At 42.0% G+C, this 10,258-nt stretch overlaps 1 protein-coding gene across 1 annotated transcript in view; it reads left to right on the top strand.

Annotated features, from left to right (window-relative positions):
- Positions 1 to 4,228: 4,228 nt before the first annotated feature.
- Positions 4,229 to 10,258, top strand: part of TTLL4 (tubulin tyrosine ligase like 4) — a 31,031-nt gene continuing 25,001 nt past the window's right edge. Inside the window, 1 exon segment of the mRNA XM_028150965.2 lies at positions 4,229 to 4,341. The gene's annotated coding sequence lies outside the window, so the exon portion shown is untranslated.

Below are 10,258 nucleotides of genomic sequence, written 5' to 3'. Positions count from 1 at the left end.
GAAATTTTCAAACACACACAAAAGTAGAGAGATTAGTCCAGGAAACACCCTCACTGCTTCAACAGCTATCATATTGTATCTGTTCTTTTTTCACTCAGCTATTTAAAAACAAATGCTGAGCAACATAATGTTACCCATGAGTACTTTGGCATATCTCTAAAAGATCAGAACTTTTGCTTTTGTTTTCAACAAAACCACAGTATTTCAACAAGACTTGCCTGTATTTAGGCAAATACAATAGTGTGGTTTAAAAATTTTTTTTAAATGTACACACTCTTTCTTTATTGTGAGTCCTGATATCCAAAAACTAGGCCTACATTCAGGATCCCCAGTACAGCATCTGGTCATTCACTCTTCAGGGCTGGGGGCATTAAGTGGCCAGTCACTCCTGTCCAGTTTTCATATGGCTCAGAGTCATCAGGGGGCAGGAAGTGGCTGTGCTGTGCCTACACAGTTGTGGGAGGGCGCCAGGGCTGCACCTGCTCAGCGTACTGCAGGAAGTGGTGCACCTGCTCCACCCAGTTGCCTGTAGCTGCCTCGTTCTGCGGCAGAAGCTCCTTAAAGGCCTCAAAGGGCTCCGCACAGGCTTGGCAGATCTGTTGGGTAACTGGGTGGTTGGAGGTGCATCGAGCAATTCTCATCCTGAGGTGGTGATGGTCCCGCTGCCAGGGCTTGGTGGCCACACCTTGTCCATACTGGTCCACCTCCCGGCTACAGGGTCAGGCAGTGTACCTTTAGCGCCCCCTGCATGTAGAGGCAGGTGCCAGGGGAATCAGTCTGGGGGAAGCGCCCACCTTTCCCAGTGTTCCAGCATTTTATTTTTTAATATATATTTTTATTGATATTTTAGAGAGAGAGGAAAGGAGAGAGAGAAACATCAATATGAAAGAGAAACATTGATCAGTTGCCTCCTATACACAACTGACCAGAGATCAAACCCGCATCCTGGGTATGTGTCCTGATGGGGAATTGAACTATTAACCTTTTGATGCACAGGGCAAACGACCAACTGAGTCACACCGGCCAGGGCCAGTATTGTATTTTAAAGTCTGGATTTTCCCCAAAAAGATAACCCAGGAGGAATTACCTTATGAAAGAATTATTTTTTTTTAATCCTCACCCAACGGTATTTTCTCATTGATTTTTAGAGGGAGTGGAAGAGAGAAGGAGAGACAGAGAGAAACACTGATGTGAGAGAAACACATCAATTGGTTGCCTCCTGCATGAGCCCCAACTAGGGCCCAGGCCAGGGAGGAGCCTGCAACCAAGGTACATGCCCTTGACCAGAATTGAACCCGGGACACTTTGGTCCTCAGGCCAATGCTCTATCCACTGAGCCATACTGGGTAGGTTTTTTTCCCCCCAAAAGAATTCATTAAATACTAGCTTGAAATATGCTTATTTGGTACATAAAGAATATAATGCAGAGAAATTAAATATACATATCCAAACTTTTTAGGCTATCCCATAAAACACTATTTAGTCACTTTAAGAGGAGGCATAATAAGAAAACATGTTCCCATCCTTGGGAGCATAAAATCTAAAGAATTAGAAATACGAAAACAATTTTGCATTTAGCAATCATTGCAGAAAGTGCTGAGAGGATTTGGAGTGAGTGGTCTGAGTAGTGCTTGGAATTCAGAGAATGTCTGGAAGGTTTGAGGATTTGTGCCTGTGTTTGGTTTTTCGTGTTTATGAATGTATATATGGGTTTTACCTTTCTTGGGGGGACAGGGAGCTTAAACTTTTCAAACATACACAAGTACAGAGAATAGCAAACACTCCCATACCTTGATCCCACAGATTTAGCTGTTATCAGCATTTTGCCACACTGGTTCTATCTACTCCTTTTTCTTTTTAAAAATATTTTATTGATTTTTTTTTACAAGAGGAAGAGAGAGGAATAGAGAGCTAGAAACATAGATGAGAGAGAAACATCGATCAGCTGCCTCCTGCACACCTCCCACTGGGGATGTGCCTGCAACCAAGGTACACGCCATTGACCGGAATCGAACCTGGGACCCTTCAGTCCGCAGGCCGACGCTCCTTCCACTGAGCCAAACCAGTCAGGGCTATCTATTCCTTTTTCAAGTTTGTCATTGCTATAGTTTAAAAAAACTATTTGAAAGAATTTTAAATTTAAAGAAAAGTTGTAAGAAATGTACAAGTAACTCCCATACTCCACCCAGATTCATTAACATTTTACCACAATTAGTTTTATCGTATTTTTCGGAACCACTTAGACGTTGTAAATATCATGCCTTTTTACCTTTAAATACTTAAGTGTGAATTTTTTAAGATCAAGTATGTTCACTTATATAACCACAGTATAATGAACAAAATCAGGAAATTTAAAATTGTTATAATACTATTCACTAATCTACAGCTCATTTTTGAATATTGCCAATCATTCCAATAATGTTCTTTATACCAGTTTTTTTTCCTGGTCCAGGATCCAACCTAAGATCATGATTTGTGTTTGGTTGTGATGTGTTTTTAGCCTGTAATCTAGAACCATTCCTCATCCTTTGTCTTTTATTTGACTCAGGTTTAAATTTTTGGCAGAAACACTACATACTAGTAAGTGATGATGTGTCCTTAGTACATATTATCTGGAAACTGATGATGTTGCTTTTGTCCATTGTTCACTTGGCTATGGTAGGCTGAGCAAATTTCTGTTGCTATAGCTTTTTAAAATATATATATATATATTATTTTAGAAAATAGATTTCAGAAAAATTGAGCAGATAGGAGTAGGACAGAGTTCACATATTAAACTCACCCTATACACAATTTCCCCTATATTAACATCTTACATTATTATGATACATTTGTTACAATCAGTGAACCAATATCTGTATATCAATAACTAAAACCCATATGTATTTAGATTTCTTTAGTTTTTATCTAATGTTCCTTTTCTGTTCCAGTTACAATTGTCTCCTTGGGTTCCTCTGTCTATATCAGTTTCTCTCTCTCTTTTTTTGTTTTTTTGTTAAACCTCACCCAAGGATATTTTTTACATTGATTTTTAGGGAGTGGAAGAGAAAAGGGAGGGAGGGAGGGAGGGGAGAGAGAGAAACAGAGACATTGATGTGATAAACATCAATTGGCTGCCTCCTATACATGCCTGGACTGGGGAACCTGAAACCTAGTTATATGCCCTGACTGGAAATCAAACCCACAACCTTTTGGTATACAAGGTGATGGTCTAACCAACGAAGCCACCGGGTCAGGGCTCTTGTGGTGTTTGTTTCTCTTTATTTCCTATAACCTGGAAATTGGAGCCAAAAGCTCGATTAGATTCAAATTCATCTTTTAATTTCTTCACAGAAATAATCTACCTAAATATTACTGTGTAGTTCAAATTGCATCACATCAGGTGACATAATTTATAGCTGTCCCACCTTTCAGCATCTAAGATTGATTAAAATATACAGGTGATTGCAGACATCCTTCCAGTGTAAAATTCCATCAATTCCATCAATGACTATTGCTTAAATCAATTATTAAGCATTCTTGCTCTGGTCCAGATTGCTTTCATTAGGTTAGTTTAATCTTTTATTGTCCTCCCCTGTTTTTCCTGGAGCAGACTGTTTAGAAAAGATCTTTTCACCGACTAGCTCTGTTTAGATCTCCAAATCCATTAGGTCTAGGGACCTTTGAGACTGAGGGGGCATGATCTGTCTTGTTGAGGAGGTGAATTAAGGTAGTGTTTCCTAAAGTTCACACTTGAAGCCCATAAAGCAGGTGGCTGTAGTTGTATCTCCTGGGTGGGTTGCTGTTAAGGGAATTTCGGTTGGAGGAAAACAGTGGATCTGGCAGTCAAAGTCAAATACTTTTACTTGAAAGACCTACTAAGAATATTCTTTAATAAGGCCTTCGATCTTTTATTTTAGAAGGGCGAATTAAGGCACGGCCAAGGAAAGAGTCCCTATGGGTTAGGTAAAATCAGGGCAGGGAGAATCTTGGGGGGGAGGCTTTCCGGGATTTCATCTCGGGACTACACCTCCCAGAGTCCCGCTCTCCGGGTCCCACCGCTCAGAAGCGACTGCGCGTGCGCGTGCGCGAGGCCAGTGAAGCCCTGTCCTCGCCGGCCCCGCTACCCCCGAGATTCGCGCGCTTGCCTCCCTCCGGCTGGGATCGCCCCTTCCAGGCCCTCGGTCTGTCCACTGGGGGCGCGCGCAGTGCGTGGCAGGCGGTAGCGGCGCTGGCGGCTGAGAACGCGGGTCCTGCGGCGGTGCGTGGTTGCTAGGGGCGCCTGAGCCCTCCTGCCTGTTCAGGCCAAAGGAGGAAGCCGCGCGGAGCCGGCGCCGAGTCGGGCGAAGCGGGGTCCTCTAGGTGAGTGTGGCTGCGGAGCCGGAGGAACAACCCTCCGCCGGCCCTCCTCTGCCCCGGCCCTTTCACGCAGGTCCCCAGCCTCCCGGCCGCTTCCGCTTCTGCCCGCCACCTCTCCATCCCCTGCGAGGCCAGGGGGCCTCGGCCTTTCACCGGCCAGGACTTCGCGCCTTGTCGGAACCCGTCTCCCCCTTTTCCGCGCCCGTGAGCTTAGCGGGCCCCGCCTCTGGGTACCCGAACCCTGCAGCGTACCCTCAGCCTAGGCCCCTTGCCTTCTCTTCCCGCCGCTCTGCGGTTTAAATTCTCCCTTGGGTGTGAGCCCACGCTCCTCCGGCTTCAAGGCTGAATTTAACATGGATACCCACTTTTTTACTTCCCCACCTTAAGTGCCTATAGAAAAATACTCTCCTAAACTGTAGAGATTCAAACAGTATCTGAGGTCCTGTGGAATTTAACTTCATTTATCCACCCACCCAACCCTTTATTTAATCATTCAACAATTTAAAATAAAAATCAGCAAATATTTACTGAGCCAGGGCACCATGGAAAGCGCTGGGAGGGTACAGTGGTCTAGGAGACAGGTGTGTGCACGGAGTTTGTAGTCTAGGGAAGGTTTTAATCAATTAAACAAGCATTTGCCATACTGTGTGGTGTGTGCTCCGGTAGGACATTAGAAAGATATTTAGCCCAGGCTCATTTGGAACATCATTATTCCCATTCCCTGGTCTTCACAATCCTATTCTGGATCCAAGAAATGTTTTAATCCTTTCTTTATGGAGTCATCCCTCAGATAATCAGCGGTCGCCAACCTTTCGGACCTCACGGACCACCGGTTGGCGACTGCTGCCGGAGGTGACATCTTTCTTACAGCACCTGTTGGTTTAGCTAATCGACAAGCTGCCCCTCCTAATACTGTCTTCTTCATCAACACCCACCTGGTCACTAAAATCAGGAAATTAGGATCATTCAGACTGCTCCTTGTCTCATTCTCCCTATGTATACTCGGCACCAGGTTTTGTCACTCTGGAGACCAGACTAGAGATGAGGGACTTACGGTGGTTGCAGTGGGAATGGAGATAAGTTAAAGATGTTTTCTCATTGGCTCCCTGCTTCCCTGCTAAAATTCTTCATATTCAACCCATGAACTGACATGGGTTCCTCTGTCTATATCAGTTTCTCTCTCTCTCTCTCTCTTTTTTTTTTTGTTAAACCTCACCCAAGGATATTGGTATTCCCAAACACAAATCTGATGCTATTTTCCTGTTAATTATCTGTGATTTTCCTGCAACACACTCTTCAAATGGTTTTATTCATATATTCCCAGAAGAATTTTAAAAACCATGTATTCCCTACACATCTTAAAGTGGAATTCAAAAATTTTTCATCACAAGTTTAAACAAGTTTCTTCTTTGTTAAGAGGAAGTAGAACCTGGCTTGTGTGGCTCAGTGGTTGAGTGTTGATCTGTGAACCAGGAGAAGGTTATGGTTTGATTCCTGGTCAGGGCCCATGCCTTGGTTTCTGGCTGGATCTCCAGGAGGGGCGGCATGCAGGAGGCAGCTAATCAATGATTCTCATCATTGATATTTCTGTATCTTCCTCTTCCTTCCTCTCTGAAATCAAAATTATATTAAAAAACAAAAAATTACATTTTTTAAAAGAAAGTAGAAAATATAAATGTTTTATAAAAAGAAATAAATTAAGGATTAACTGTAATTGAAAAAAACATGTCATTTGATTTGATAAAATAAGTTAACTATCTTATTTAACTAACTTAGTTTTGAGAAGAAAGACAAAGGAGTTATACTTTGGACATGCTGAGTTGTGGTCCCTGCAGCACATCCACATAGAAAGGCCCAGGAGACCGTGATGGTAGAAAGTTAAGGCCATGATAGTAGAAAGTTAAGAATGTAAGAGGTGGTTGAAGTCATGGGATGGAACTGGTTGCTGTGGGAGTGTTGTGATAATAATTGCAGTTGCCATTTATTTAAGCACACTTAATTATGTTCCAGGCAAAGTGAGAAGACAGCTCAGAGGAACACCAAGGAAGCAGAGAATTTATAATCAATTATAAAAATGAGTATGTAAATGAAGTCACTTGCTGAAAACTAGATGAAGCCTTAACTTCAGGCTCTATCTGATACTCATGATCTTGAGTTTAGCTTTCCCACTAGATTCCTTTATAACCTTGGAATGTTCTGATTGAAGGCTCCCTGGATTTTAGCATAGGATCAGATGCATTAATCTGTCACTGAAATATAGAGAAAAAAAAATTCTCTTCTGGCAAAACTGGGAAGCCAGACTTGGCATTTTGAAACAAATACTGAGAGTACTAATGTCTTGTAGGCCCTGAAATACAAAGGACCTTGTCCTTAGGTGCCCTCCTGAATATATCCTGGGCAGGCAGTGGTATTCTTGACCAGAGGTGCCCAGATTTTTGGTATCAGGACTCCTTTATGCACTTTAAGCTCTTTGAGGTCTTAAATATGTACTTTTAGTGTGGAATATATATCTTGACATTTACCATATTAACTCTTTAGAAACAATAAGTCCATTACAAGTTAATATAAGTAGCATTTTTTAAAATATATTTTATTGATTTTTTTACAGAGAGGAAGGGAAAGGGATAGAGAGTTAGAAACATCGATGAGAGAGAAACATGGATCAGCTGCCTCCTGCACACTGCCTACTGGGGATGTGCCCGCAACCAAGGTACATGCCTTTGACCGGAATCGAACCTGGGACCCTTTCAGTTTCGCAAGCCAACGCTCTATCCACTGAGCCAAACCAGCCAGGGCAAAGTAGCATTTTTTAAATTAAAAAAGCTATTGTTTCAAAAGATTAGTGAGAAGTGTGGCATTGTTTTTACAAATATCTTTTTAGAAGACAGTTGGATTTTCATATCTTTTTCTGCATTCATTTGGTTGGGATGTGTTGTATGGTTGAATTATGAAGAAAATCCATCCTCACACAGATGTTTAGTTGGAAAAGGGAGTATTTCTATAGCCTTTTCAGATAATTGTGGGTATTCTTCTTTGGTACTTCACAAAAGTTAACAAAAGGGTGGTTTCTGATGGTTAGTTGCAATGTGGAATCTGAAATGATACTAGTGAACTTTTCATACTTTGTTACAGTAAAATCCATTGGTCTATTTCACTTTGACCAGATCTTTACCCAGGCATGATTCTGTAACATTGTGTCATAGGTATTTGGAAAATACTTATTTGCTCAGTTATGCAGATCTTCCAAATGTTGTCACATTTTATTATACAGCATTAAAAAGTCATATCCACATTGTCACCACACTCATTAGAACAATGGTTACATATTGGGAAGCTGTCAAGCTCATGGTGGCAGATACAAGTTTGCCAAAATTCTAACTTACTCTTGGAAGCTCAAATTTTATTATTGGCAACAAATACTCTCAGTTGTTTTCCTTGACATGACAGACTTTGTTTTGTTTTCTCCCCCAGAAAATATCTGCCAAATACCAAAGTCTGACTAACCCATCACTTGTGTGTCATTCATTCTTTCAAATAAACAGTGTTCCACAGGAGATTTTTGCAGTCAGATGTTTACTGAGACAACCACCATCTCCTGTATGCACATAAGTGTTTTACTAGTATATGTGCTTCTCATTTTGTCACACAGAATATTAAAAAGATATACTTGAGGTTAAGACTTAATTTTTACTGTGTCATCAAGGATAGTCTTAGGTCAGTCAGTAGTCGGCAAACCGTGGCTTGCGAGCAGCATGTGGCTCTTTGGCCCCTTGAGTGTTCTAACACCACTTCTTCAAAATAGACTCGCCCAGGCCGAAAACCGACTTCTGTGCATGCGCCACGAAGTTTCAATCGCACTCTGTACGTGCGCGCCTGCACGTGGTATTTTGTGGAAGAGCCACACTCAACGGGCCAAAGAGCCACATGTGGCTCGTGAGCCGCGGTTTGCCGACCACTGTCTTAGGTAAAGCTGGCAGTTATTCACTCAGTATGGTGATGAAATATGTGGTGGTCAAGGACCTAACTTGGTGCCATTGTCTCAATTCCTGCTCAGACATCACTGTTTTGACCCACCATTGCTTTTGCACCATCAGTGGAGTGGAAAGACCAGCACAGTAAAAAAGACAAACCACACCTAAGTTTTGTTATGAATATAGTTCCACTTAGCAGAATTCTTGAGAGGATCTAGGGGTTCCCTCAGATTCTATGGATCATACTTTGAGGACTACTGCTCTAGAGCTTACCTTAGGAGGAGGAAAAGAGGGTACTTTCTGAAGCTGATAAAGGTCAAGACTTCAGGGGAGCAAGTCTAATTATGTTTAGCCTTCAACTTTTTTTTTTTTTTTTTTACTTTTCAGTAATTTGTAGATTTACTCCCTTAGTTCTAGCTGCTGTGAGCCCCTTAGGTGTTTATTTGTTTTTGTTCTTGTTTGTTTTTGAGAAAGAGAGAAAGATAGAAGCATAGATTTGTTGTTCCACCCATTCATGTAGTCATTGGTTGATTCTTTTTTTTTTTTTATAATATATTTTATTGATTTTTTATAGAGAGGAAGGAAGAGGGATAGAGAGAAACATCGATGAGAGAGAAACATCTATCAGCTGCCTCCTGCACACTCCCTACTGGGTATGTGCCCGCAACCAAGGTACATGCTCTTGACCAGAATCGAACCTGGGACCCTTAAGTCCGCAGGCCGATGCTCTATCCACTGAGCCAAACTGGTTAGAGCTGGTTGATTCTTGTATGTGCCCTGACTGGTGATTGAACCCACAACCTTGGAATATCAGGACAACACTCTAACCAACTGAGCTACCTGACCAGGGCCTTTCCCTCAGTTTTGCCAACTCCTTTTGCAGTGCTGAACTGTGTTCTGTAGAGCTACCTGTCTCAACTTATGGTACTGATCTTCCCTTCTCATTAGGGCTGGGATAGTGGCCTTCCTTTAAGAAGTTCATTGCTAAAAAAAAAAATAATAATAGTAATAGTAAGTTCATTGTTCCTCCAACTTTCTTTAGGGAGACATAGCTTGGGATTTATCTCATAAGATAAAATGAATCTGGTTCCTGTACCATTTTATCTGGTTCTGCATAAGTCAATTCTATCTTGTAGCATAACTACTGAGCAATTAAAGTAATCTCATCAGAGATCCTTTGAATTATAGACTCGGAACCATTTCTGATGTCCTGAGTTCCCCTATTGACCGAGGAAACACTTAGATGGAGGAGGAAAAGGAAACTGCAGATCCCAAGAGTCACACACCCTCCTGTAATAGAGGAGAGTGATTCAATCAGTGGGTAATGAATAATTGCTTTCTGTAGAAATAGATACCTTGTCCAAGTTGGTCTGGGCCTGGTCCCTGGAGACTTGGTGATCTGAGACAGCAACCATAGATTTTTTAAGCCTAGGCTGCTCATCATTCACTCTTACTTAAAGAGAAACTCTGAGGCAGAATTACTCCACAAAGAGTGGAAGGCAGAAAGAGATAGGCAGTCTCTGAATGCAGTATAAAGATGACAAAGCAGGATGTTGAGATTCCTGAGACTGGATACTTTAGAGGGGGAGAGGCTGAAGCCAAGGAAGTCTGTCAGGATTCTACTGTGACAGTCCTGCACTTGGTGGAGGGCTGAGAGGTTATGGATTGGGCTGAGCCAGCCATTCAAATACAAAGAAAGGGATGTTTGAGGCCATTTTATTCATCTTTAGAATGCTCTGTAGTTCTTTACCCTCCTTTCTTGTCCCTTTAGTCAAACTTTTAACAGCTTTGTGGAAGTATAATTGACATGGAGCATATCCATCACTCCCAAGTGAATTGTTTTTTAAACTTTATTTTAGGGAGTCTTAGTACCTCCATGAAGTTGTGAGAGGAGAGTTGGGCAGCATTGCTGAGGAGGAAGCCAAGCTAGGGCAGTGATCTTCCCCTTC

Source organism: Eptesicus fuscus, chromosome 11, assembly GCF_027574615.1.
Source record: "Eptesicus fuscus isolate TK198812 chromosome 11, DD_ASM_mEF_20220401, whole genome shotgun sequence".
NCBI lineage: Eukaryota > Metazoa > Chordata > Mammalia > Chiroptera > Vespertilionidae > Eptesicus > Eptesicus fuscus.
This window is presented reverse-complemented; position numbering and strand designations above follow the sequence as displayed.